Below are 6,381 nucleotides of genomic sequence, written 5' to 3' on the forward strand. Positions count from 1 at the left end.
GGGAGGTGGGCGTGGTTATTATCCGATTTCTTCCATTTTTGAACTGTATATGAAAATGCCTAAAAGAAACGACTCTATACAGTGTGGTTGACATAGCTATAGTAGTTTTCGATATATGTACAAAAAAGTTAGTAGGGGCGGGGCCACGCCCACTTTTCCAAAAAAATTACGTCCAAACATGCCTCTCCCTAATGCGATCCTTTGTGCCAAATTTTATTTTAATATCTTTATTTATGGCTTAGTTATGACACCCTATAGGTTTCGGTTTCCGCCATTTTTTGGGCGTGGCAGGGGGCCGATTTTACCCATCTTCGAACTTAACCTTCTTATGGAGCCAAGAAATACGTGTATCAAGTTTCATCATGATATCTAAATTTTTACTCAAGTTACAGCTTGCACTCTTTTAGTTTTAGGACTTACAAACAACCGTTATGTGAACAAAACTATAATACTCTCTTTAGCAACTTTGTTGCGAGAGTATAAAAATAACTTCAATTGCACCCTAGCTATAATACAAAGGGTACAAAAAGTCTTTATTGCGATATTGATGAGTCAGTTTGTATGGCAGCTATATGCTATAATGGTCTGATCTGAAAAAAATTTCAGTGGTTCATACTGTCCCCTTGGATGATAATATTCTGTGCCAAATTTCGTGAAGATGTCTTGTCAAGTAAAAAAGTTTTCCATCTAAGGACTTCATAATCGATCAGTTTGTATGACAGCTATATGCTATAGTTGTCTGATCTAAACAATTTTTTCGGGTATTATAGAAATTTCTTGAGTAATAATCCCTGCTAAATTTCCTGAAGATATCTCAGCCGATAAAATAGTTTTCCATATAAAGACTTGAGTTTGATCGATCAGTTTGTATGGCAACTATATGCTATAGTTGTTCGATATCGACGATTGTGACAAATAAGCAACTTATTGTTGAGAAAAGAATGTGTGTAAAATTTCAGGTCGATATTTCATATACGTTCGGGTATGTACATACAAACAGACAGGCGGACAAGACTAAATCGACTCAGCTCGTTATCTTATATCTTATATATATATGTATATGGGCAACACCATTATTAATAATTAATTTTGAATTCTCAATGCAACCATGCGTTTTGACATTCTGTTTATTCTTTATTCTATTTAATGTTACGTACGTTTTGATATGTTAATAAATGCTATCTTTTACATCAATCGTCAAGGAAGTAGAACGTGCCTGTGCACATTTACTACATATATATATATATATATATATACTTCAAAGGGTTTACGACATTTCCTCCTAGGTGTTACAAAATTTGCGACAAACTTCTTGTACCCTGTGCAGGGTATAACTAGCAACACATACACACACACACACACACAGTTGCAATAGCGACGCTTATATGCCGGCTAAAGGCTTTAATTAAGTCAAATTGATTAAAAGTATAAAATTGGTTTGGCATGAAAGCCGCAACTGTTGCCACATACATACATTTTACATATTGACAACAACAATTAAATGCAACAGCATATGCTTCCTCACAAAAACAAAAAAAGAGAAACACGCGTCGTTGTAATTTTACATCCATACGAAGAGTTTATGATTTAGACCCACATGCGGGTTAGCTAAGCATGTTGTTAGGCCTTGCAGCGGATATCGCCGCACACGCGCACCAACAACACACGCATACGCATGTAATACACACTCGCAGTTAGGTCGCGCATCATATCATTAACTAATTTTAAACTGTTGCCGCCTAAGCACTCCAACAGCAGCAGCATCATTATGACCACGCGCTATACGGTATCTCGTAATGGTTGGTTCCGTTTTATTGGCAACATTTTCCTTTTTCTGTTGTTTCCTCATTAGAACAAGTGTCAGTTCCGCTCCTGTCGGCAATTGTTCGCTAGTAATAACCAATTTTCTTAATAGCGCCACTCGATGGCATGTTTAATAACCGCTAATTGGTCAGAAATATTGGAATTTCTATTGAATTATTTGATTTTATCTGTATTAGACATAAGGGGACCCTCTGTTATGAGAAAGATAAGCGCTCTTTATTTCATTAAGATAACCCACATATATGACGATATATTCGATATAAATTCAAGCGAAAGTTAGAAAATCTTTATATTATGTCTACGGGGGCTGCGATAAGTGTTGACACGATTTTATCATTTTTGGATGGGTATCCATTATTATTAGAAAAAGATTTTCTCTGAATTTCAATTATATATCTTACATTTTATCCGATATTTTGGATAAAAAGTCAGTCATTTGCACAGTGATTCACGTATTCACCATCTGGGGGTTTAGAACGTTATGATCTGGTCTTGACAGTTTTTATACCCTTGCAACCTGCTGCTACAGAGTATAATAGTTTTGTTTACCTAGGGGTTATACGTATCACCTCAAACTACACGAGATATATATAGGGTAATATATAAATAAATAATCATTGTGACGAGAAAAGTTGAGATCCGGTTGACTGTCTGTCTGTCCTGCCGGCCGTCCGTGCAAGTTGTACCTTAGTAAAAATTGGTTTCCGGATTCCCTAGTACACAAAAAAAAAAAAACTACGAGTTCATAAATGGCGCAAATCGGACCACTGCCACGCCCACAAAACGCCATTAATCAAAAACTTATGAAGTGCTATAACTAAGCACCAAATTATGATATAAAGCTGTAATTTCGCACAATTGATCACAGAATAAAGTGCCCCTTTAAATTTTGTAGGATAAAAATTTTTAAAAAGTGGCCTTGGCCGCGCCCTCTAATAAGTTTAATGCACATATATCCTAAACTTCAAAAGCTACAACAACCAAGTTTGTTSACCGCAAATATTATAAAAACTCCTACCGACAGCATGAAATCGAATGATAACTCCGCCCACTCCCCACAGAACGGTACAGTTCAAATCTCCTAAAAGCGCAAAAAACTAGTTACGTTAGAGACATTAAATTTTAACTCCGAGGTCATATACATATATATATAAGGTTTTATGGGAGCCWGTGTGGAAATCTACCGCCAACTTTTTCGTGAAATCACATATTCCGAGACATTACTTCCCATATAACACAATTTTACATTCCACTTTATTTCACTATCCAGTATACAAATCAAGAAGTATTAAGTATTCTAACGTAACGGGATAAAATTTCGCGCAAATAATTCCTTTTAAGTATGCACCTTATGAACAAAAATTGTTCAAATCCTTGCAAAACAGTTCAAACCTCTAGGTACCGAATATGTAGGTCTCAGTTCCTAAAGTCGACTTTTGATTGAAAATATCGGTCAATGTGTGAGATATACAAGGTGCGTTCCAAAGTAAACAGGACTTTTTGAATCTAGAGCCCCCCGTTAGCGCAATCTATATGTCRASTGGTGCGTTAGAATCTGCTATTCTTATCGATTTTSCAGTGAGAATTGCCTGCCATTTCTTAGATTGGAAGTAAAGTTATTGCGTTTTAAGTGTCAGTATGTTTGTGTTATCGTGTATTATCAAAAATCAGCAGAATCAGAAGTCATCATTGAAATTCATGGAAATGGAATTGAACATCTTCAAAACATCGATTTATCGCATTTTGACTAAAAATCACATTCTAACCTTTAATCACTCTCCATATTCATCTGATATGGCATCGTCCGACTTCTTCTTTTTCGGAAAAATGCATTTGCCCATGAAAGGAAAGAGTTATGCAGACGGAGAGGCCATTCAAAAGGCTTGCGCCGGCATACTGGGAGCCATACCGGTCAACGAGCGGAAACACTCGTTCGACATGTTTTTGGACCGTGCAGAAAGCTGTATTGAAGAGAGACTATTTTGAATAAAATAAATAACCATTTGTTTTTTTTTTTTTAAATCCTGTTTACTTTGGAACGCACCTTGTATATGTATTGTCTACTCTATAAGGTCTCTGACGTTTTGCTTTCGGATGTTGCAAACAACGTGACAAACTTAATATACCTTGTTCAGAGGATAACAATACTGAATGTTTATATACTTAAGCCCGTATCTTGAAACCCCAACCTATACACACACATACATATATACATAAAACTCTATCTCTTATTATCTTAAACTAACTTGGATAAATCAGAAGCTCTCCTCTTCATGAGACTACAACAATTTTCAACAATCGTAGTCATGAATGGTATATTCTATTGTTATCATAGCACGAGGTAACTGGACAACTTTAGTACCAAAATAAACCGGTATGAGTTAAGAACTCAATATAAACCACCAATATACAACATTATTCCTGCGAGTAAAGAACGCAAGCCATGGCCGGCCATTACCGAAATGTGACTCAGGATATGTTTACTGTGTGCGCGCGCTTATCAAAACACATTAATCTCGACCACAGAGCAACAACAGCAAAAAGTGCAAAGCACAAGGCAGCACCAAACCACAGCCAATGAAGACTCCCCTACACGCCAGGCAAACTGCTACTGCTATAACGACAAAAACAAAAGCAAAACAAACTTAAACCCAATGTGGTCGCCATGAGACAACGAAAGCGGCCATATCCAATGAACCCACCGAGAATGTGAGCAGGCCGGGGCCAAATAGCACCCGGCATATTGGGGAGCGCTGCGGCCTCAGAAGCGAAGATGGCAAAAGCGTCTGCGAATACGGTTAAAGATTATAATTTTGCTCGAGTACATAATGTGCATGTTTTCAGGCTTTTTGCGGTTTTTGTAACCGACTCTTTAGTTGTTGACGTATGTATGTACATGTGTTTGGGCGAAAGCCGCACGAGCAAATGGCAAATATTATGACCGCCGGTATGGAAAAGAAATGAAACGAGAATGATTTTTTGCTACCTACATATGGTAAAGAGTCAGGCATTGGGCCCCAAAGAGCCAAGGCAGCCACGGCATGGACATACCTTGCAACGCTGCGGGATACTTGCTGTGCTATCAGCGAAATCAGCGCAACCCCCATTGATCGAAAGCCAAAACAAAACGCAAGAAAAAAGAAGAAGAAGAAGGTATTAACAAAAGTGAAGCCACAAAAGTAGCTAACATGCACAACAAAGTTTGGAGGGAGGAGGGCAAAACAGTAAATAGATGTGCTATGCATCCATGAATATATGTAGGTATAAATATGCATGTATATATGTTTGCCTTCGACCCCATTGGGGATACAGGCTACCAACAGTAATGCCACGGTGGCGGCCACAACAACACAAATACTTTGTATATAAGGGAGCAAGCGTTTGACTTCTTAAGGTTCCTTTCGTATTCACATAGCAGGGGCAAAAAATGGCGACTTTTATGATTTTTAGACATGCAAAAGGCTAAAGCGAAAAAGTTCAAAAAGGATACATGGTTTGATGCAACGCTTTTCGATATATAAAATGTGTATAAAATATGTTTCTTTATGTATATAAAATGCGGATTTCTTTGAGTTCCTTCTCCGGTTACGTCAAAGAGTATTCTTAAAAATTGCTCACTTGTAGTTAGTGCTTGCTAATATTTTTCTCTTAGATATGTATGTATGTGCGAAATTTGCTTCGACTCAAATAAGAGATTTTGTGATAAGAAAGTGACTTTCATAATGGCGCACATTATAAAGACCAAACTTGTTCTGCCCCAAGAGGCACTTAGCATAAGTTTATCCACTTAGAATGAGTTGGCTAAGCCGCTAATTCGCATGTTTTACAAAGAGGATCCTCAAATTTCCAGAGTATAGCTATTTTCTAAGATACTTTATATGTACACAAATAAATGTTAAGAAAATTCTTTCAAAAAATGTCCGGAACTGAAATATATCTTCGTTAAGATTGTTGAGTCCTCCTTAAATTTTGCATGGAACTGGGTGTCGATTCGACTAATGGCTGGACTCATACTTCGWTGCCTTTTTGGATAATATTTTCCATAATACTCGAACCTAGATGAGTTAACCTTCAATTCCTTGTGGATATTTATAGTACTAATACATACATTCATTACTCAATGAACCTTTTTCAATCTTTCACACCCTTGTTTTATGTCTTCTCCTATCTTCTTCCTCTCAGGAAGCCCATTTGTATGAAATTTTAGTATTGTAACCTGATGATAAATTTTGCTACATTAAAAAACACAAATAATTTTTTTTCGGTGTATGGAATTAATTTTTCTTCTATTCATGTTAAAGCTCATTCAATTTTATTAAGTATAGCTTAATTAGTTTTAAAAAATAATGGAATTTAAATGCCCCCCTGCTCGTTGATGCATGTGCGACATCTTACCAAAAAGTTGTACATTAATGCTTGGAGAATTGAGACAGGAGTAGCCGCAATTGTTTCTCGAATGRATTGCCTTAGTTCATTCAAATTTGTTGGTTTTGCTTTGTAGATTTCCTGTTTGCGATAACCCCACAAGAAAAAGTCAGGTGCAGTAAGGTTAGGCGA

The sequence above is a fragment of the Bactrocera latifrons genome, unplaced genomic scaffold (genome assembly GCF_001853355.1).
Source record: "Bactrocera latifrons isolate USDA-ARS-PBARC rearing strain unplaced genomic scaffold, ASM185335v1 scaffold_27, whole genome shotgun sequence".
NCBI classification, from domain to species: domain Eukaryota; kingdom Metazoa; phylum Arthropoda; class Insecta; order Diptera; family Tephritidae; genus Bactrocera; species Bactrocera latifrons.